The sequence below is a fragment of the Schistocerca gregaria genome, chromosome 8 (genome assembly GCF_023897955.1).
Source record: "Schistocerca gregaria isolate iqSchGreg1 chromosome 8, iqSchGreg1.2, whole genome shotgun sequence".
NCBI lineage: Eukaryota > Metazoa > Arthropoda > Insecta > Orthoptera > Acrididae > Schistocerca > Schistocerca gregaria.
Window position 1 is genome coordinate 166,347,956 of NC_064927.1, and position 23,921 is coordinate 166,371,876.

At 41.7% G+C, this 23,921-nt stretch overlaps 1 long non-coding RNA gene across 1 annotated transcript; it reads left to right on the plus strand.

Moving 5' to 3' along the window:
- The first annotated feature begins 915 nt into the window (after positions 1–915).
- On the plus strand, positions 916–18,139 carry LOC126285014 (uncharacterized). Its single transcript, XR_007551599.1, has 3 exons — positions 916–963; positions 12,555–12,711; positions 17,929–18,139. It is a non-coding gene; the product is annotated as an uncharacterized LOC126285014 (long non-coding RNA).
- Positions 18,140–23,921: the final 5,782 nt, after the last annotated feature.

Here is a 23,921-nt window from a genome sequence, read left to right on the forward strand (position 1 = left end):
CTGTCAATCCTATCTGGTTAGGACCCCATATCACGCTGCAGTACTACGGAATAGAACGGACTAGAGTAATGTAGGAGATTTGTTAAGCAGATCTGCGGCATCTTCTAAGGGTTCTGCCAATAAAACGCAGTCTTTGGTGCGCTTATCCCTCGACAATTTCTATGTGATATTTAAGTAATTGATATCGTTAATCCATAGGTATTTAATGAAATTGACAGTCCATAGATTTGTGTGATTTATCGAGTAACCGAGATTTAACATATTGCTTTTAGCACTCATGTGGATGACCTTAAACTCTTCATTGTTTAAAACCATTTACCATTTTCCACACTATACAGATATCTTGTGTAAATCATTTTGCAATTGATTTTCGTTTTCTTATCAATTCACTTTATGTTAAACAACAGTATCATCTGCAAATAATCTTAGAGGGCTGATCAGATTGTCTCGTACATTATTTATATACGAACAGCATAGGGCCTATAATAGTTCCTTGGGGAACACAATTATTTTGTAAAAGAATACTTATACAGATGCTGCGTCGAAGCGCCACGTCAACGCAAATGTCAGCTGCCTTAGAAATTTTATATTTTTTTTCGACGATTATAGGGAACAATACGAGAATTTTTGGCTTAAATATTTTATGTCTTACTGAGACACATGAGAGAGAAACGGAGTAACAAATCAACTGGATGCTGCAGAAGGACAGACAGATGTTCAGCTGCCTTGTGACAACTTTACAACCAACCCCGACAGAGTACAGTAGTAGCCTTGTGCTAGTGGGGCTCGCCAGCTGTGTACAGATTTGGGACGCGGAACAATGACCTGCAGCGTTGGGCAATTCCTGTAGCCGACCGCTAGTCCGGCAGGCTATAAAGGCGCGAGCGGTGGCAGCATCAGCACTCACTGCTTCGCGCCAGACAGCTGAAAGAAGAAACCGCCATGGCGCGATCCCTCGCACTGGTGAGTACCGCCTCAGGCGATGACGACCTGCGCGTAGGTTGTGCGTAGCACTGCGGCACGTCATTGATACGGGAAACAGACTTCTTGAAAGAGTACGCCATTTTTGCGAATATCTCGTGCATAAAACACCGTAGATCACCTAATATAAATTGTCTTTATCACCGTTTCGGCTACTCACATCGTCAGATAAAACTTGCAAAACAAGATTCAGCGGCTGTACCAATAATATCTGTGCGTAACTGAAAGAGTCGGTTAAAGAAACGACTAACCCTCAGTTTCGTAAGGGTTAATCTGGTCACAATGTTGCGATTTCGAAAGCACCCGTTCTGGTAACAAGTAGTTCCCTATGGTTCAAATGGCTCTGAGCACTATGGGACTCAACTGCTGTGGTCATCAGTACCCTAGAACGTAGAACAACTTAAACCTAACTAACCTAAGGACATCACACACATCCATGCCAAAGGCAGGATTCGAACATGCGACTGTAGCAGTCGCACGGTTCCGGACTGCGCGCCTAGAACCGCGAGACCATATGTAGCGCTAGAAAACACTGTCTGCTACACATATGGGTTAGCTTATTGTGTTTATGTCTCTAATCAAACTTATAATACCTAATTCCTCAAAAAACACTCTCGGTGATTAGCACTTTTTTCTACCGACCCCTTGAATTGGAGCGTCAACTATTCAAATTACGTCCCGGTTAGGTATAGATTTGTTTGGTACTGAACCTGAACTTTGTTTTGTAAGTTCTAAGATTGAATCGGAAAATGGCTGTAGCCAGAACGTCATTATGTAAAAGGCACACACTAAGCGATCTACAAGGTTTTAATCACAGAATAATGCGTCATGTTGCCCAGCGAAACAGAGTTTCTGGCCGAGTGAATTTCGATGATTTAAATAACCACTTCATCAAACTGACTTAGGTTCCTTGAGATTTTTCTAAACATTTTCAGATGAATATCTCAAAGAACATGCAGCGCAACTAGTGCCGCCTCTGGTGATTTCGAAGTCGATAAAAATGCTACAAACTACAGTCTATTTCTCTCTTGTTTTTACTGTCGCATTATTACTTCTTCTGTCTCAGGCGACGCAGGCTTTGATATTTGTGCGCTTTTGTCCTTTCTTGCTTCACTACGGCGGCCTCCGTAACCGAGGTCACTTTCAATGTCTTGGGTTAAATGACAAATCAAATCACTTCGCAGTATCTCGTAAAGTGACGACATATTACAATACTGATGGGGGTCAGTCCGTCGGATGGGGATGCTAAGGTGATGATGGAGAAACGGATCTGCTAAACCGATAACGGTATTTTAGTTGAGAATAACCGGTATTTTTCGGAATTTCTTTAGACTCGGATATTACATTTTTAAAATTTTCTACTACTACATAGTAAAAAACCGAAATATCAATTAAATATTATTTGTAAAATTTGGATTGGTTTGAAATATGGCGTTATTAAGAAAATGGGAAAAGAAAATCAGTGCTATTTTAATGACGATGCCGATGGAAATTCCCAAAAAACACACAACATGAGAATTGGTACAGCATTGCGGAGACGATGATATCTCCGTTGTCGTATGTCGTCGTGTAAGGTACGTATGTACGTTCAGTTTGCAGTACTTGTGCCATCTGGTCTATTCAGTAGTTTCTTGCTTTTGTTGTACTGCAGAATGTGACCAACCCTAGTCTGGAAATATGGAAGTAACACAGCCATGAGTGCGGCCGCTGTGGAGCGGTTCTAGCCGCTTCAGTCCGGGACCGCGCTGCTGCCACGGTCGCAGGTTCCAATCCTGCCTCGGGCATGGATGTGTGTGATAACCTTAGGTTAGTTAGGTTTCAGTAGTTCTAAGTCTAGGGGACTGATCACCTCAGATGTTGTCCCACAGTGCTTAGAGCCATTTGAACCACTTGAACACAGCATTGAAGCACAATTTTTAATTCGCTTTAATGGTGAAAGCTCCGTCTGCCATTTCTACAAAACAATAAAAGGTGAAGACAATTATGGAAACGCTAATAAATTAATAACTTGACAATTCATTCACAGTATGCAATAGAACTAGAATGTATCTGATTAGCTGCCTCTGTGTGTACATAAAATGTCTTTATCTGTGGTACCCCTTGAAAACGGACAAATTAACACAACCTCCATTTTCACTATTTAGCACTGACTATTCGCAATGCCCAAACAGCGGCATGATCCCCCGTTACAACACGATTTTTGAGCAGAGTTTCAAAAAGTTAGTATCAATAGGAGAATACTGAATATTTTTTTCTAGTGTTCAACATCTTACCACTTTTCGATAAAAGCAGCGTACGGCTAATGTACTAAATTTTCTTTTATTTCCCTGTTTAGTTTAATACTTTCATTGTATGAACTCGAAACTGAGCCAGTCAAAATTTTTGAATGTTTTGTTTGGTTTCTACGTCTATTACAGGAAATATTAGTAGGAATGGATAACCGAAAATCCGTTACTTCATAAACGGTTTTAACAGTCAGTTTAAACTAGCATGAAAAAAAAAAACGATATAACCAAAAACCGGCTGTTCAGTTATATCTGCCATCCGTCCGCTATGTTCGGTGGCTTCTTTAGTGGGACTGATGACCGCAGATGTTAAGTCCCATAGTGCTTAGAGCCATTTGAACCATTTGAGCTTCCTTAGTGCTAACGGGCGGCGTGGTGGCATTGGGATTTGTCCTTTCCCGTCTTTCACACATTCAACAAAACACAGCGCTGTGCCTGTGCTCAGTATTGTCCCTCACGCTGCACATATAGGCACTCAAAACTTCGTTTACAGGTGAGAGCAAGGTGACGGCAAATCCGTCTCTACAAGACGAAGGATACCCGTCTCTGCCCGAATGCTCATTTCCTGATTATTTGGTAATCTAGGACATGTCTTCGTTAGAACACGTTATTGCGTATTAACTTCCTTCCATTTGAAAACAGAGTCCCCAGTCGGTATTCTGACCTCAATCCTTGCCCTTCACGTACAATAATATTATCATATTATCTTCGGTATATAATCTCACCCCATGGCCTGCTTCATAGGATCCGTCTTTCCTACTGTTTGTCGATGTCCTCAGGAGCGTATGGCGTTAGAAGGAAAGATTTGGTGAAAAGTACTTTAGGCTGAGCGGTGTCCCCAGAATCAGTTTTTCTCTCTGCAGAGTAGTGCGTGCTTTGTTAAAGACCCCAATAGATTAAAACTGAGCAGTAAGCTATTCAGGAGTCGAAGAAAAGGGTGAGACGTGTGTCTCGCTCAACGAACGAGAAGCGTCAGAAAGCGCGCCCAGAGAAATCTGTCGCTTATAGCATTGGCCATGAGCATATGTTCGCTGTTTCAGAATTGTCCATGAGGATCCCAGTTCGATTCCACTCTAGTACACGTGCACATAGCGAAGCTTCATAACAACGTACGCTTAGCTCCATAGCGAGTAACTCATTTTATACATCAAACGTCATGCTTTGCATGCACTACAGAGTTTCTTCTTCTAGCATTGTTTCTAACGGTGATTCCTTAAAGGGGCCCGATATCTCGGTAAACGCTTATGACAACTGTTTCTCCCATTGTTAACAGCTACACAAGCGGGAGGGTGGGGGGGGGGGATAAGCGTAAGTTGACAACGTCGCTAAGGGTTCATGACTGTTAGTAAATTCAGTATTTTCTTTTCGCGTATTAATAGACAGGCCCTTAATGATGCAGTACTTAATTATATAATTGTTTGCCAATTTGAAAATTTCTGGCGAAGTGTTCTGTTGCTTCTGCACTGATAATAGTTGAATACATGTATATTCGTAGAAACTATTACACTAGACAAATTTATTAATCATTGCTATTACTTCCTATTTATTGTCAGTTCAGCTGATTATTATGATTATTTAGTAATTTGAAATGATAGGATTTCAATACTACAAATTAATACAGCTCACAATCAATGTTTTACGTTAATAAAATTGGTATACAATGTCTTCTCCTCCGAAGTTCGAGCAACTCTCATGACACCATGTGGTCTCAGGGTAGACATACACGAACATTATGCACTATACTTCCTTTTTCAGTTTTTCTTTCTTGCTACGAACGTTTTTGTTCCAATTATTATGTTCCTGAGCAATTGGTAACTGTTTCAGTAATTAGACTGTACACTTTCCACAATGTGAATTTCCCGTTTTTCGCGTAGTTTCTTTCATTATCAACATTTCCGCACTGTGGAAGAACCATTTGTTGCATGTACTCTCTCTTGATTGCTCTACGTGATGTTCACCAGATGATTCGTTAGGAGTTTCTGTGGTTTACCTTTCAATGCTGCTGCCAGAGCATGAGGATAAATAGTTACGGCATGGTCCATAACATGATCACAACCTGCCGTCTTCACCGCAGCAAAATTATGCTCGCTAAACACAAGTTAATTATAAATTCGGATTCCTCGTTTCTTATTCGTCATTTCTTTAGTTTCCTCTATGTTGTGCTTCCCAGGCGATTCGTTTAGAGTTTCTGTGGTTTACCTTTAACTGCTACTGCCAGAGCATGAGAATTAATAGTTTCGGCAAGGTACATAATATGATCACAGCCTGTCGTTTTCGCCGTAGCGAAATTATGCTCGCTAAATACAAGTGAATTACAAGGTTAGATTCCTCATCCTTTACACCTAAGAATCGCTTTACCTATTGTTCACATAGAAACAGTTGTGCTCGATAACTAGCGAGCAGTCAAGTTGTCCAAGTCATCTACGTTAAAACTCTCTTCTAGTGGAATTAAAAAGTTTAAGATACGAATAAGCAGTGTCCGTCCACCTCACATTGTCTACAAATGCGGAAAAAAATGGCTTACCTGATCAGTGTCTGGAAAATTGTAAGAGATCAAGCTAGGAACACACTAATTACCTACCTGACACTCAACTGAGAGCAGCAGCTTCACTCTTCGAGTTTTCAGACTTGCACCCAGCGAAGAAGTGTCAGTAAGGCGGTGCTACCTAGAAGTACGAAGTTCAACTGAGTAATTCACTCCTTGCAGCGTTCGTCAAATGCCACGTCCACCCAATGACTCTGACCATTTAGCGTCATTTACAGTGGGCATCAATATCTAGCTTCCAAAGGATTCATGATCCCATCATCATCACTATTGGCAATCAAACCAGGCATCCTCTCACTGCTTCCCTCCCTTCGCTAGTATCCAGAGTAACTATAATTTTCGTACATCCATATTTAAAACGGATGATGGTGGGACATCAGTTGGTATAATTTTTTATTTAAAATGAAACTCCTTCAGCTGTATTTAAGATTTCATATTTATTTGGCTACTAGTTTCGACGTTGCGTTAACGTCATCTTCACGTCCGTACACTTTGATATCGGTTGTGTGTGGCTGAGTATTAGAAGTCCGCGGTGAGACCAATGGCGGTGGGCAGTAACTCTCCACATGGATGGCGGGCAGTAAGTCACTGCCCGCTGTCCATGTGGAGCACGTATTGCTCAGACCGCGGACTTCTAGTACTCAGCCACACACAATTGATATTATCAAAGTGTACGGGCCTGACGATGACGTGGATGCAACCTCGTAGCCAAATAAATATGAAATCTTAAATACAGCTGGAGGAGTCTGATTTTCAATAAAAAAAAGGAGTAACTATACTTTCGAATATTAGATTTCCTTAGCCCGCATCTAGTGGTCGTGTGGTAGCGTTCTCGCTTCCCATGCCCTGGTTCCCGGGTTCGTTTCCCGGCGGGGTCAGGGATTTTCTCTGCCTCGTGATGGCTGGGTGTTGTGTGATGTCCTTAGGTTAGTTAGGTTTAAGTAGTTCTAAGTTCTAGGGGACTGATGACCACAGCAGTTGAGTCCCATAGTGCTCAGAGCCATTTGAAAAATTTTTTTTAGATTTCCTTAAGTAGTTCACAGTAATTATACTATCGAATATTAGACGTTAATCCAGTCCTCCTCATCTTAAATCTCACTCGTATAAATACCTGCACAAACCTATACTTTCCTAATTGTAGACAACGAAGAAAGATACCGAAGTACTGGAAGACTAGTGGACAGTAAGTCGGAAAAACAATTCATGTAGTAGCACATTTGGTTTTTACGAATTTACATTCTTCTCTTAAATAACTCCACAAAATAATAGCACAAGTTCTTCAAATTTTCTGAAATATACTTCTAGTCCGACATGATAAGCCAATCATCTAGAAAAGCTATACTCGTACTTTCTTCTGTCCCCCCCCCCCCCCCCCCCCCCACCTTCTCCTTCACTCTCGAAACTGAATTTCAGTTTTTGAAAATGATTAATTTCGTTGCCTGAGCCATCTACTTCGTCTACTTCTCATATTGTACTTGCTTGTTTCGTTCTGTGTCATCTTATTTTCCTATATAACAGACGGGCTACATAGTTCGTAAACCTTGGAATTGGTATTTCCTTGGTATTTCATATTTTTTTAATTCCTCAATGACATGCACAAACCTTATCACAAACTCATTGCAGGTCTTCTACGCAAACGTATCTTCCCTTAATGTTACACTTTTAACACTGCAACATGTTTTTATGAGTAATCTTGAGAGTGAGACCGCACAGCACTGCTCTGCGCTGTACTGTCCTGCGGTCAGATCAAACGTAAACAAAACAACAGAGGACGCGCAGCTCTGTAAAAGTGCTCTCTGAGCTGTAAAACATGCAAACCATTTACTGTTTAGGTAACAATTAGTGTCCGTGTGGCAGAATTACTACGCAAAACTTTAGAAAACGATATCCAAAACAAGAATTTATTGACCCACAGGTTGTTCTATTAGTATTGCACATGCACGCTCGTCATGTGTACAGTAGGCGTCTTCTGAAAGGTGTATCAATTTCTTAAATGAAATACTATCATAAATATTCTATTTTAGAAATAATTTTACGTAAGGGATATAGAGTCTCACTCTTACTGTTAGTAGTTACAAGTAAATATTTTTTGTTGCGCTTCGTCCTACAGCTTTTTTTATCCGTTTTCAGAGTTTAGACAGCAGGTCCTTAGTCTGCTGTTTCGTACACAATAACTTTAATTGACCAAGTTTGAAAACTTATTAAAAAATAGAATTGAGGCTATAAGGACCTTTAATCCTTACAGTCAACATTGTTAGAGAAGACGCTTAATATTTTAGACGTTTTTTTCTTTCTCGAGGAAATGATTTTGTCTAGGACTGGTACAATATTCCGGGAGACTGCTAACGTCAAAGAATTAATCAAATTTTTATCGCTAAGAAGTGAACCGTTCTTAGTTTATCAAGCTTTAAAAGGGAGAAAAAGCGCTCACAAATATACGTGGAACCAAACACTGAGAGAACTTTGGCCGCGTGTTTGTTCAAAAGAGGAACAGTTATCCAAAGTTTTAGACGTAAGAAAGCGGTCCTTCGGGACGATATTGCACTGCAGGTAAATCAGCTGTAGTTGAAACACTTTTAAGACGTCCTCTGACCACAGAGAAGAGGAGCAAAAAAAATTTGTAAGGCGGGGTGAAGCTGACTTATCTCCAAACGTTTGTTTTCAAACTCTGTTTGTAATTAGCTAATGAATTGAACACAATTTGAAAAACTCTTTAACGATGTCTAATGCAGGGAATTATACATAATGTTCCACTCTTCCCTCAAAACAAGTTTCCTTTAAATGCTTCAACAACAGAGTGATTTTCACCTTGGAGTGAAATATTCAAAGTATTTAAATGACCAATTAGGTCACTCAAAAGAGCCAAACTCGCCACCCATTTAGGATCACGAAGTAATTCTTCTGAGCGTCCTTTCATTTCCAAAAAGGTATTGATTTCGGCCCTCAAAGAGAAAAATCGATAAAGCACCTTCCCTCTGTTCATCCAGCTTACTTCGACGTGGTAGGGGATGTCCACATATTCAGCTTCGATATTAGCCAGAAATTCTTTAAATTGCCGATGTTAGAGTCAATGCGAGCGAAGATAACTAACCATTCGAACAACTGTGTCCATAACATTTTTATGTTGACAATCTTCGCTCAATATACCTCCTGGTGTACCAGACAATGGACTGCCGCGAATGAGGAACAGCCGAGTTAAGCCATTTTTCACCCGACGTATCCCAGGTATCCAGAGCGTATCCCTCGTAGCGCAAGGGCTCCATCCGTTGTTACACTGGTCAGGCGTGCCCATTTTAAACCCATTGACTCGAACACGTTTTCAATGGCTACACAAATATCCAAACCCGTCGTTGTGTCTTTTAATGGTATAAGGTCGACAAATTCTTCGTTGACACGCAGTTTGTCGTCGACACCCCGACTGAATATGACGAGCTGAGATATGTCCGCAACGTTCGTGGACTCGTCAAGAGCGATAGAAAATGAAACGAAGTTTGCCGCACTCTTCATTACTTGCTGCTCCATATCTGAGGCCATATATTCGACTTGGCAAAAGACCTACTTTTTCTAATTATCCTGTGGGATCTGCTGGACAAATACAAGCCGTCGAGTCGACCTGGCAATCCGTGATGAGATCCCCAGCAAAGATTTTTTTCATGCTTTCGTAATTTTCAGAGAGCATTTGTAACTTGCGCGCAAACTTTTCCCACCTGTATCCTACGCCTACCACGGCAAAAACACTTAAATTTTTACAATCCTGCTTTTAACAATTGATTTTTTCATTCGTTGAAACCCAGATAAAAAACTAACAAAAAAGATTTGTTTTAAGAGCGTTTTCCCTCAGTTCCTGTGAAAAGAGGTCATAGACACTAGAAAGGACAGCGAAATGTGATCGCAAAATCTATTGGAGTATTTGCGTTTTAATTAATTGAAAACATAGACCAAACTACAAAATGGCTCTGAGCACTATGGGGCTTAACATCTGAGGTCATCAGTCCCCTAGAACTTAGAACTACTTAAACCTAACTAACCTAAGGACATCACACACATCCATGCCCGAGGCGGGATTCGAACCTGCGACCTTAGCGGTCGCGCGGTTCCAGACTGAAGCGCCTAGAACCGCTCGGCCACACCGTCCGGCACCAAACTACAACATATGTTTCCCCATCTATCTCAACACAAACAGACAAAAACAAAGAAAGACTCTTAATGGGACTTTGCTGTCGGAGACAGCGTATTTGACGGCTTTTCAGAAAATGGCAAAAAATAACACACCTGATACTTTTTCTTATGTCTATGCGACGAGGTTTAATTCAACCCCAATTTAAATATTAACAGAAAATAAATGTTATTTATGGCTGACAGTCTGATATTAGACAACTGGCACATTGCTGGATGTTATATCAGATTATAAAATATAGATTTATTTACCATCTTTATAAATAATAAGGAGTCATACAATAGGAAACTGTCACTTCACTGTAATGCTGTATTAAATTTCCTTTCAGTTCTTCAATTTTCGAACTGATCTTTGTCACAGGTATTAAAGTCCCGTTCAGTCTAGTACTTTTTGAAATACCTGAGGTTCCGATAACATACTAAACATTTGGCATTATTCTCGACAGCAGTACAAAAGAAATTAATTTCCCACTCGGGCTTAAATAGTGCGGACGCTCCGTTTCTTCCTTGTTTTGTCTGCTGCTGTTGACCCTCCATGTCGATCAACTGTAGCCCTACGTCTGTTGATGAACGGTGTTGTGTCGTCTCAATGCTTTTGACCGCTGCTGGCGCGGCGGTCTGTCTTCCATAAGAAACGGCATGGCGAGTCGCGGCTGACGAACGGCAGGGTCAACTAAGCGGCTCGGCCCCTGCAATAGCACAACGAATTCTCCCGGGGCACTGGCCTCCGGCGTTCGCGAGCGCTAGCCACACTTTGGACGAGCCTGATCTACAACTGGTTTCTTGTGTTGCTCTAAGGTGTCTAGAGACGTAATTATCATCGAGTCGTACGTCCTCATTGCTCCTTTCTTCCGCATTATAGTATAATTATTATTAGCCGTTTCCTTTAATGATCGCCGGCCGCGGTGGTCTCTCGGTTCTAGGCTCGCAGTCCGGAACCGTGCGACTGCTACGGTCGCAGGTTCGAATCCTGCCTCGGGCATGGATGTGTGTGATGTCCTTAGGTTAGTTAGGTTTAAGTAGTTCTACGTTCTAGGGGACTGATGACCACATCAGTTGAGTCCCATAGTGGTCAGAGCCATTTGAACCATTTGAACCTTTAATGATCCGTCATTTATTTCATTTTAACATGAAAGAAGGCTTTGCATACTCTTTCCTTCACTACCTACGATTCTCCCTGTCTTTGTTACTTATAAGCTTATATTTTCCATTCTATTGTCGTCAGTCGCCTAGAACTTAGGACTAATTAAACCTAACTAACATGCTCAAATGTCTTTCTATTGTGTTTTATATTTCTATTTAAAAATTTAATATTTCTATTTAAAAGTTTAAGATCCTTCTCTGGTGTATCCTAAAGGACTTTAGATTCTTCTGTTTCTGCATCTGTGGGCGCTGTATTGTATACCGGACCGGAATCTTGCCAACGATCAGTATCTATCTAATCGACAACCACCAGTATAGAGGGAACAAGTTGTACCTATACGTCATCATGTACAATACAGTATTGTTGTTGTGCCGTATAGCCTTTTGGGGGGCGGGGGGGATTGGGTTCTGTGGGGAAGGAGACCACACAGCGAGGTCATCGGTCTTATCGGATTAGGGAAGGACGGGGAAGGAAGTCGGCCGTGCCCTTTCAAAGAAACCATCCCGGCATTTGCCTGGAGCGATTTAGGGAAATCATGGAAAACCTAAATCAGGATGCCAGGACGCGGAATTGAACCGTCGTCCTCCCGAATGCGAGTCCAGTGTCTAACCACTGCGCCACCTCGCTCGGTTTGTGCCATATACACGCACAGAAACGAGATGTATTGCTGTCGACATGTACCAGCGTTATATCATAATGTAAAATGTAGCTGGAAGTTTAAGATAAGTGCTTGAAAACAACCAGATTTAGAAATTGGCCAAGCGCTTAGATAATAAAAAGAATAAAGGCTTCCTGGACCATGTTTCCATTCTCAAAAAACAGTTACACCAAGGTTGAAACCACACACGTCAGCACACGAAATTTGTGGAATTTGGAACATTCCAGTATTGCACATTCAGCACCAATATTAATGTGTCGATTTATTGAAAAACAATTCCCTGTAATGCATTATTCGCAAATCAATATAATCGTGTACTTCCATAGGCTTCTTTTACAATTACTTCGCCAGTTAGTCAGCACGGGTACCAATAAAAGATAAGACGCTATTCGAAATACCGGAAGAAATTATCCTCCGTAAGAACAGCGTGAGCAAATCAGTATTGTCTTCCGAAAGTCTGCCAACACGCTATGAAGCAGGTGATCCCAACACCTTGGCTCTTCAGCGTCTATTTACAGGTCCAATGTGACAAAGATGGGACACTCAGTCGCCCAGTGTTACCTTGCAGTAGAAACCATTCTGGAACTTGTCTGACGTAACTAAGGGAAACCATGGAAAACCTAAATCAGGATGATCTCGCTTCGTTTTACTCAATGCCCAGTTTCTTTTTGTGTGCTATTCTTGTCTGAAAACCAGCAGCGTAAGAGTAATACCCAGAGTAAGCAATGATTGCTGGTCGCACTGATATCATGTGGCATGTTGCAGGTGTGTCTCCTTGCTATGGCCTGCCTCGCACTGTTGGTGGTTACTGAGACGTGTGCGACACCGGATGGCTACCCATACAAGGGATACCCGTATCCCTATCCATACCCTGGGTACTACCCACCTTGGGGCCACAAATACCCCGGCTGGGGAGTTCCTGGTAAGTAATAGACTCGTGACACATAGACAACATCAGCCACGGCTATCCATATTCACAAAGGCAAATATCCGAGGTGTAAAGTATAACTGTTTAGGAAGTCCCTCAATGGTGTATGGCAAGAGAAGACCAAAAAAATTGATACAGGACACTTGTGGTCTACCAATCCGGAATACAGTCTCAAATTTCCCACAAAAGCAACCTTCGTTTCGGTTTCATCTTTGTCGCTGTTATATGTTGTAAGCGGTTGTCTTTTACAACCGGTATATTTCTAACTATTGAAATCTAGTTTTCCTTCTTCGCAGTTGATTTTAAACAGTTGAATAACAGGATTAGTTTAGAAGTATATGCTCAGCAGTGGACTATTTTCAATAGGAAAATGGGTATCATTTACTACTGTCCCAGAAATCCGAAGATTTTGAGAACGTTTTTGGCTGTGTGAACAAAGACTGCTGTGAGAGCGTTTAAGAAAGAACCACAAGTGTTCTAAAGAATATTTATGGCAGTTTTACAGCTTCAATTAGAATACATCAGTATAGTGAAAAGCTCAAAACTAAAAGAGGATTCAGAAAAGGGAAGTCCTAAAATTTTTCACATATTTGATTTTCAGGAACCGGAAGACATCTTAGTTTGCAGGTTACAGTGTAATGTTTATTGACACTGCATACAAATTTCACAACGAGATGGCAAATGTAATCGAGAAATTTCGACAGTAAGGCTGAAAATAAATTATAGTGACAGTATAGTATGGTATAAATGACAAATCACAAAAGAAAAAGTACAAATAAAAAATGTAAAAATGTTTTCAAAAATAGAAGTTTTATTGTGCAAATCGCAGTTGATACATATCATGGTTAGTAGTTTCGACAAATTATATTCCCAAATTCATGTCACTGACACGCGAATTATATAGCATTAAATGTAGTACATTGCTATCTTTATTGGCTTGATAATTCACGTATCCGATGATCTGAAGATGGCCATATAACTTTCCTTAAATTCGTAAGCAGAACATGTATCAACTGCAATCCGGACAATTAAAGTATTGAAAGCTTTTTAACACTGATATATGGATCGTCCTCCTTCTGATAATGTCAGGTAATTGCGATTTAAAAACGAAGACTAATATCCAGTTCAATATGTTTTGTGATTTGGGCATCAGAAGCTCCTTTTAGTTATTCTTACAAAATGTAATTTTTTTTTATAAACTGAATTAACAGTATAGAACTGTCTGTGCTATGTCGAACTTTAGAGCCAGTTCAACATTGGCGATGCCTGTGAAATGAAGATAAATGGATCAGAGTCCTGGATTTCATTTTTCTTATTTAATATGCGTAGCGTACGTAACTTAGTGAGTAGTAGATGGCTATCGTCTCTCAACATGAGTGACAAACTTTTGTAATGTAAATATTGCGTTACACAGTTTGCTGACAGATAAACTTTCACAGTCTCTGTATATAATAGTACTTGTATCGTGAAACAACTTAAAGTTCACCTGTGGCCAGCAAGCAAGACTTCTGATATATCAATTCATAATTACAGTAAAGGGAAAGAAACTCAGATAATCAGATTGGTATGAAGTATAATGAAAGTTCACCTGTATACACAAGACAGGTGAGAATTAGCCATTAACAAACAAAAAAACATTTAGTTCACTAAAACGAAAATCGCATGAGATTATTTCCCTCCTCCACTCAATGTAAGGTGACTTGTGGAGTACAGATCTTGACATAGATTTAGATATAAAGAAGGGGCGAAAGTGGATCAAAACATGAACCCACTGACACTTCATTCGTGATTTCTCCCTTCTCAGAAATATTTTCTCTCCGTCAATCACTGTTTGAATTAGTTAGCAGTAGTTTTCATTCTATTTTAGTTAAACATTCCAACAAGAAAAAGACGCACACAACAGAGGACTTATCCGAATGCGACGGAACTCGATCGATGTGATGTACATGCACAGATAAACAAATGATCAAAATTTAAGAAAGATTAGTTGATGTGTTCAAGAGAAAGAGCTTCACGAACTGATGAAGTCAATAACGCGTTGGCGTTATGTCACTAATGTAAGCAGTTATTCTGCTTAGCGTTGTTTGACAGTAATGTTGGAAGTCTTCTTGAGGGATACCATGTCGAATTATATTCAACTGGCGTGTTAGATCGCCAAAATACCGAGATGGTTGCAAGGCCCCGCCCTTAATGCCCCCGGCGTTCTCAGTTCGGGAGAAATCCGGTGACTTTGCTGCAAAGGGTGGTTTGTCAAACGCGAAGACAAGCAGTAGAAAATCTGGCCTTGTGCGGGCGGGAATTATCTTGCTGAAATGTAAGCCCAGAACGGCTTACCACGAAGGACAACAAAACGGGGGATCCCAGACTATCACTCTGGGTTGTCGGGCCGTATGGCAGACGACAGGTTGATATTCCAGAGGTGTCTGGGTCGTCTCCACACACGTCTTCGATGGTCATCGGGGCTCAGTTCGAAGCGGGACTCATCACTGCAGACAATTCTACTCCAGTCAATGAGATCCCCAAATAGCCTTGGGATACCAAAATGTCATCCGCCATACGACCCGACAACCAGGGATGGTTGTCTGCAGTATCATTTCTATCCGTAGCAAGATCCCTTTGGCTGTCATCCGCTGCACGCTTACAGCACAGCGGTACGTCAGCGATATTCTAAGCCTCGTTATGTTGCCCTTCCTTGCATCCCATCGTGGCAAACCATACTGGACTTGTATTTCAGCAACATAATGCCCGCCTGCACACGGCGAGATTTTCTACTGCTTCTATTTATGCTTACCAAACCTTACCCCGATTAATAACGTTATGAGATTTATGGGTAGGGTCCTCCAATCATCTCGGTATTTTGACGATGTGACGCACTAATTGAACAGAATTTCGCACGATATCCCTCTGGAGATGGAGTTATTGGTAACTCCATCAAATTAATGCCAAGCCGATCAACTGCTTGCCACACATGGACTAATGCATTATTGATTTGAATCTTTTTCTCTTGAAAAAATGATACAATTTTTCTGAAAGTGTATGCATTTGTTTGCGTGTACACGTACATCATATCTACCGATTTCTGTCCCATTCGGATAATTCCTCCATGGTGAGTCTTTTTTTTTTTTTAATCGTAAAGTATATAATATTGTAACCAATATTTATACAAACAGCTTGACTATGTATCGTAACTTACTGACTCAAATGCTTAGAATGAAACTCACAAAACACCAATAGAATACATTTTGTTAATTATGGTTAGTTATATTCCGTTAGCAAACATGTAACTAGCCTTCTCATTGAACAACCCCGATTGAGTTCGTGTTAGTAAAATGTCACTTCTTTACTCGTTATTTGACGGTTCATACTACAGGAAAAGTATACTAGTCTATTTAACCGGTGCACAACTGCTAAAATTACTCCATTATTTTGTGTTGGTATGGATCGGAGCGTGGACTGTCAGATACCTTAATCTGGCAGGTACGTTAGAAAATTTTAAAACGGAAATGGATAGGTTAAAGTAATATGTAGTGGGAATTAGTGAAGTTCGGTGACTGGAGGGACATGACTTCTGGGCAGCTGAATGCAGGGATATAAATACAAAATCAAATATGGGTAATACAGGAGTAGGTTTAGTAATAAATAAAAAGAAATAGCAGCACGTTGAAGCTACTACGAACAGCACACTACAGTACTACAAGTTTATATGCCAACCGGCTCCGCAGATCACTAAGAGAATAGTATGATGAGATAAAAGAAATCATTCAGAGACGAAAATTTAATAGTCCTGGGGGACTGGAATTCGATAGTAGGAAAAGGAAGAGAAGGAAAAGTAGTAGATGCATATGGAATAGGTGTAAGGAATGAAAGAGGAAAAAGCCAGGTATAATTTTGCACAGAGGATAACTTAATCATTGCAGTCACTTGGTTTAAGAATGATTAAGGAAGGTTGTATACGTGGAAGAGGCCTGGAGACATTGGAAAGTTTCAGATAGATTATATAATGGTAATACAGAAATTTAGGAACCAGGTTTCATTTCTAGGACCAGATGTCGACTACGGCCACAATCTACTGTTTATGAACTGTACATTAAAACTGAAGAAACTGCAAAAAGGTGGGAATTTAAGGAGATGGGTTCTGTACAAACTGAAAGAAACAGAGGTTGTATAGAGTTTCAGAGAGAGCTTTAGGGAACGATTGACAAGGACAGAGGAAAGAGAGACAGTAAAAGAGTGGATAGATTTGAGAGATGAAATAGTGAAGGCGGCGGAGGATCAAGTAGGTAAAAAGTCGAGGGTTAGTAGAAATCCATGGGTAACAGAAGAAATATGGAATGTAATTGACCTTGGGCTCTGTTTGGATTCCATAGAAATGCTAGAACACGTGAGGCAATACTGACCCTACGACATATCTCAGAAGATAGATTAAGGAAAAGCAGATCTACGTTTCTAGCATATTTAGACTTAGAGAAAGTTTTTGACAATGTTGACCGGAATACATTCTTTCAAATTCCGAAGGTGGCAGGGTCAAATACAGGGAGTAAAAGGCTGTTGATTCTGATTTGTTTCTGTAATTGGACAATGCTTTCTTGTAACTCAGTAGGATTAAGTTGGTGGATGACATTGACATGTCCTAATATTGATCAACCTAACCTCCGTAAGCTATGCTATCAACTGACCTGATGCAGTTCTTCAGTATGCAATGTCAGCATTAGTTAGTAAACATACTTTTGTGATAGTTTTCGGTAGTATATGTGGTAAAAACATAACCTAAAAAAAGGTCTCCTGTGTTACGTACGTTTCAGTAAACGTAAAGGAGATCGTTTCACAGGTCTAGTTTTAACAATTGATTAATTCTTGAGTATCATAGTGTCATTTACTAACTGCGTGTTGTGGTGACCGTTATCCCACTTCACATTCAATTGGGGATCAAGGGAATAGAAAGCAGTATTGTGAGTGACAATCAAAAACTTTCTTAAGAAAGTGATAGGAACAAGACCAGCTATTCCGACTAAAATAACGGCTACAAAGTCCGATTCTTGATTCCAAGAGTGACTCAGTGAAATATGGATACTGAAAAACACAACAACACATGAGGTACACCATACTCAATCGTACTTTCAGATATACCGAATGTAGTTCACAACCGAGTAGCATCAGATGACGTGGTTTCAGTATTACCTCCATGTAATTCGACACCTTGTTTTGTTTCAGGATACCCCTACACATACTACGGCTACCCATACCCGTGGTGAACGGGACGCCCTGCACCAGCTGCTGATTGGCCAGTACCTTCACAGCGCAGTCCGCAGTTTAATGCTGCTGCTGTGTACCTGATAATTCGCCAGAATCGCGTGTCCTTATAATACATATTGTTCTTGTTATTATAATACGTGTAGTTCCTGTTCTGCTGTAGACTGTTATAAATAAGATGCATTAAACGGTTTTTATTTTATACAGGTATTAACCTATTTCATGGTGTCAAACATTACTAATTCCTTCTGGAAAGTTTAAGTGGCGGAAAATCGGACGGTGGAAGAGGAAAAAATTGTCCCAAGAGAACAGGAACAGAGCATTACCTTGATGCTGAACAAATAGGCAATTTCAGTACTGAGTAGCATCATTCGATGTAGTGCTTGGCCGTCCGGTGTGGCCGAGCAGTTCTAGGCGCTTCAGTCTGGAACCGCGAGACCGATACGGTGGCATGTTCGAATCCTGCATCGGACATGGATGTATGTGATGTCCTTAGGTTAGTTTGGTTTAAGTAGTTCTAAGTTCTACGGGACCGATGACCTCAGATGTTAAGTCCCATAGTGCTCAGAACCATTTGAACCATTTTTTCTTTGTAATGCCTGTTTGTTCCATACAACGTGTGCAAAAGCTTTATGTTTTTCGGTGCCATTTTCACACATCCTGTGTGACTGAGTTCTGGCATGTCACAGAGAAGTGTAATGGAGCAGCTGTTATTCATCATCAGTATTACAGGTTTGAGGTAACTAAAGTGGCTGCAGAGTTCATGAAAGTCATTTGTAACAACGTGTCACTTTCAACAAACAGTCTATTTGTTCTTCAACATAACAGGATAGCTTCCGTTTCTGCTTGAATATTCTATGTTTGTGACCGAACTAGATGGCACATTGGCAGAAGGATAGGTGCCTATCGGCACAACAGTAGTTCCAGACTCCGACGGGCCACCGAGATTTAGGTTTCCCATGGTCTCTATAAATTTGTGAAGGTGAATGCCTGGTTGATACCTTTGAAAGGAAACGACAGATTTCCTTTAGCATCTTTACCGGTTCCGAGTGTATGTTCCGTCTCAAACGAATTCGTCTGCAAAGAGAAGTTAAACCTGTATCTTTCTTCCTTGTATGTCTGTGCGCCTGCTATCACTTCATCGCTGAGGCTAATACCGATTGTTTTCAGTCCGCATGCATGGGAAATGAAGCAGTTTGACCCTTGTGTGCATGAGATTCAGGTAAGCCTAACGTCAGTAACAACAAATGAGAAATGATATCTCATTATTACCCTTCACTCTACCATATAATCACCTCTTGCCAAACGTAATCCGTACATATTACAACAACATTTGTGTGTGTGTCTGTGTGTATGTTCCACATCTCCTCCTGAACCACACTTGGCACACACATCTAGGTGTCAGGCGCTGTGGCGGTGAGCACCAACTACATATCAAGAGGGTGGCGGTGAAGAAGAAGCGTAGTCCACGACGCGTGATTCCCCAGAATTTGTCATCCAGTATTTGTGAATAAGAGCACTTAGCTACTTGAAACGAAATTTACATGTAATTTCAGACCTTCATGAAATTATCTCTCGTTGACTGAGGGTACCCTCCGCCACCGTCAGGTGGCTTGCGGAGTATGGATGTAGATGTAGATAGATGTAGACAAGCCCTTCAAAGTGAAGGGCTTTTCCGCTGTTCGTGCAGCAAAAGTAATGAACGAGGCATGTAGTTGTAATTTATAACTTTTTTACTACAAACTGAATATGTGATTCATTTTACAGACAGTATGTACATACATCAGTGCAAAATTATATCACTGTACTACTTATAGTTCAAAAGATATGACGTCATAAACAATGGGATCCGTGAAGAACTGCTTCATCATGCATGACGTTTAAATTTATCACTTCCTTGCTACTAACTCTATTCGACACTATCCACATATTCTGAAGAATATACGCACAATATTACTGTACGACGCATAGTTCAGGAGACACGTCATGAACATTAAACGCAAGGCCAGAAGTTGCGTAGTAACGGCGTGGACGCTGATCTATAAATAAATATCTGGGCAGCGCCTCGTTTCTCCGCTAGTTGTCGTGTAGACAACCAACATTTAGCTTTGCTTTTCTTTGGGGGGGGGGGTTGTCATAAGTCTTTTGAGTGGTTTGATGCGGCCCGCCACGAATTCCTCTCCTGCGCTAACCTCTTCATCTGAGAGTAGCACTTGCAACCTACGTCCTCAATTATTTGCTGGGTGTATTCCAATCTCTGTTTCCTCTACAGTTTTTGATCTATAATTTGCTACCATGGAAGTCATTCCCTTATGTCTTAACAGCTGTCCTATCATCCTGTCCCTTCCCCTTATCATTGTTTTCCACATGTTCCTTTCCTCTCCGATCCTGCGCAGAACCTCCTCATTCCTTACCTTATCAGTCCACCTAATTTTGAACATTCGTCTGCAGCACCACATCTCAAATGCTTCGATTCTCTTCTGTTCCGGTTTTCCCACAGTCCATATTTCACTACCAAACAATGCTGCCAGACGTACTTTCTCAGAAATTTCTTACTCAGATGTTCAATACTAGTAAATTTCTCTCGCCCTGGAATGCCCTTTTTGCCATTGCTAGTCTGCTATTGATCTTTTCCCTGCTCCGTCCATCTCTGGTTATTTAACTGCCTAGGTAGCTGAATTCCTTAACTTCAACGTGTCCATCAATCCTGATGTTAAGTTTCTCGCTGTTCTCATTTCTGCTACTCCTCATTACTTTCGTCTTTCTTCGATTTACTCTCAATCCATATTCTGTACGCATTAGACTGCTCATTCCGTTCAGCAGATCATGTAATTCTTCTTCACTTTCAAACAGGATAGCAATGTCATCAGCGAATCGTATCACTGATATTCTTCCACCTTGAATTTTAATTCCGCTTCTGAACCTTTCTTTTAGTTCCATCATTGCTTCGATGTAGAAATTGTACAGCAGGGGGTAAGGACTACACCCCTGCCTTACGCCCTTTTTAATGCGAGCACTTTGTTCTTGGTCATCCACTTTTATTATTCCCTCTTGGCTCTTCTATATATTGTATATTACCAGTTTCTCCGTATAACTTACCCCTATTCTTCTCAGAATTTCGAACATCCTGCACCATTTTACATTGTCTGGGGACGCTTTTTCCAGGTCGACAAATCCTATGAACGTGTCTTGATGTTTCTTTAGTCTTGCTTCCGTTCAACCGCACCGTCAGAATTGCCTCTCTTGTGCCTTTACCTTTTCTAAAGACAAATTGATCGTCACCTAGCACATCCTCAATTTTCTTTTCCTTTCTTCTGTATATTACTTTTGTCAGCAACTTGGATGCATGTGCTGTTAAACTGATTGTGCGATAGTTCTCGCACTTGTCAGCTCTTGCAGCCTTCGGAATTATGGGGATTATACTGTTACGAAAGTTGATGGTGTGTCGACAGACACATACATTCTACACTCCAACGTGAATAGTCATTTTGTTACCACTTCCCCAAATACACTCTTGGAAATGGAAAAAAGAACACATTGACACCGGTGTGTCAGACCCACCACACTTGCTCCGGACACTGCGAGAGGGCTGTACAAGCAATGATCACACGCACGGCACAGCGGACACACCAGGAACCACGGTGTTGGCCGTCGAATGGCGCTAGCTGCGCAGCATTTGTGCACCGCCGCCGTCAGTGTCAGCCAGTTTGCCGTGGCATACGGAGCTCCATCGCAGTCTTTAACACTGGTAGCATGCCGCGACAGCGTGGACGTGAACCGTATGTGCAGTTGACGGACTTTGAGAGAGGGCGTATAGTGGGCATGCGGGAGGCCGGGTGGACGTACCGCCGAATTGCTCAACACATGGGGCGTGAGGTCTCCACAGTACATCGATGTTGTCGCCAGTGGTCGGCGGAAGGTGCACGTGCCCGTCGACCTGGGACCGGACCGCAGCGACGCACGGATGCACGCCCAGACCGTAGGATCCTACGCAGTGCCGTAGGGGACCGCACCGCCACTTCCCAGCAAATTAGGGACACTGTTGTTCCTGGGGTATCGGCGAGGGCCATTCGCAACCGTCTCCATGAAGCTGGGCCACGGTCCCGCACACCGTTAGGCCGTCTTCCGCTCACGCCCCAACATCGTGCAGCCCGCCTCCAGTGGTGTCGCGACAGGCGTGAATGGAGGGACGAATGGAGACGTGTCGTCTTCAGCGATGAGAGTCGCTTCTGCCGTATGCGTGTTTGGCGCCGTGCAGGTGAGCGCCACAGTCAGGACTGCATACGACCGAGGCTCACAGGGCCAACACCCGGCATCATGGTGTGGGGAGCGATCTCCTACACTGGCCGTACACCTGTGGTGATCGTCGAGGGGACACTGAATAGTGCACGGTACATCCAAACCGTCATCGAACCCATCGTTCTACCATTCCTAGAGCGGCAAGGGAACTTGTTGTTCCAACAGAACAATGCACGTCCGCATGTATCCCGTGCCACCCAACGTGCTCTAGAAGGTGTAAGTCAACTACCCTGGCCAGCAAGATCTCCGGATCTGTCCCCCATTGAGCATGTTTGGGACTGGATGAAGCGTCGTCTCACGCGGTCTGCACGTCCAGCACGAACGCTGGTCCAACTGAGGCGCCAGGTGGAAATGGCATGGCAAGCCGTTCCACAGGACTACATCCAGCATCTTTACGGTCGTCTCCATGGGAGAATAGCAGCCTGCATTGCTGCGAAAGGTGGATATACACTGTACTAGTGCCGACATTGTGCATGCTCTGTTGCCTGTGTCTATGTGCCTGTGGTTCTGTCAGTGTGATCATGTGATGTATCTGACCCCAGGAATGTGTCAATAAAGTTTCCCCTCGCTGGGACAATGAATTCACGGTGTTCTTATTTCAATTTCCAGGAGTGTAATTTTAGAAGTTCTGATGGAGTGTTGTCTATCCCTTCTGGATTATTTGATCTAAAGTCCTCCAAAGCTCTTTTAAATTCTGATTCTATTACTGGGTCCCCTATCTCTTCTAAATCAACTCGTGCTTCCTCTTCTAACACATTATACAAACATTCCCCTCATAGTGGCTTTCAATGTATTCTTTCCACCTATCCGCTCTTTCCTCTGCATTTAGCAGTGGAATTCCCGTAGCACTCTTAATGTTACCACCCTTGATTTAATGCCACCGGAGGTTGCTTTGACTTTCCTGTATGCTGAGTCTGTCCTTCCGACAATCATATCGTTTTCGATGTCTTCACATTTTTCCTGCAGACATTTCGTCTTAGCTTCCCTGCACTTCCTATTTATTTCATTCCTCAGCGACTTGTATTTCTGTGTTCCTGAGTTTCCCGGAACATGTTTGTACTTCCAACTTCTGTGATGGCCCTTTTTAGATACGTCCATTCCTCTTCAACTGTGCTACCTACTCAGCTATTTCTTATTGCTGTATCTATAGCCTTAGAGAACTTAAAGCGTATCTCGTCATTCCTTAGGAATTCTGTATACCACTTCTTTGGGTATTGATTCTTCCTGACTAATGTCTTAAACTTCAGTCTCCTCTTGAACACTACTATATTGTCATCTGAATCCATATCTGCTCCTGGGTACGCCTACAATCCAGTATCTGATTTCGGAATCTCTGTCTGACCATGATGTAATCTAACTGAAATCTTCTTGTATCACCCGGCCTTTTCCATGTATAATGTATACCTCCCCTCTTGCGAGTCTTGAACAGAGTATTCGCCATTATTATCTGAAACTTCTTACAGAATTCAATTAGTCTTTCTCCTCTCTCGTTCCTTGTCGAAAGCCCGTACTCTCCTCCAGCCATTTGTTCCACTGCTTCCTCTACATGTGCCGTCCAATTTCTAATGACTATTATATTTTCCTCTCCCTTTTCTCATATACTGGTCTATCTATTCATCTTCAGCTTGCGACGTTGACATATATACATGAACTAT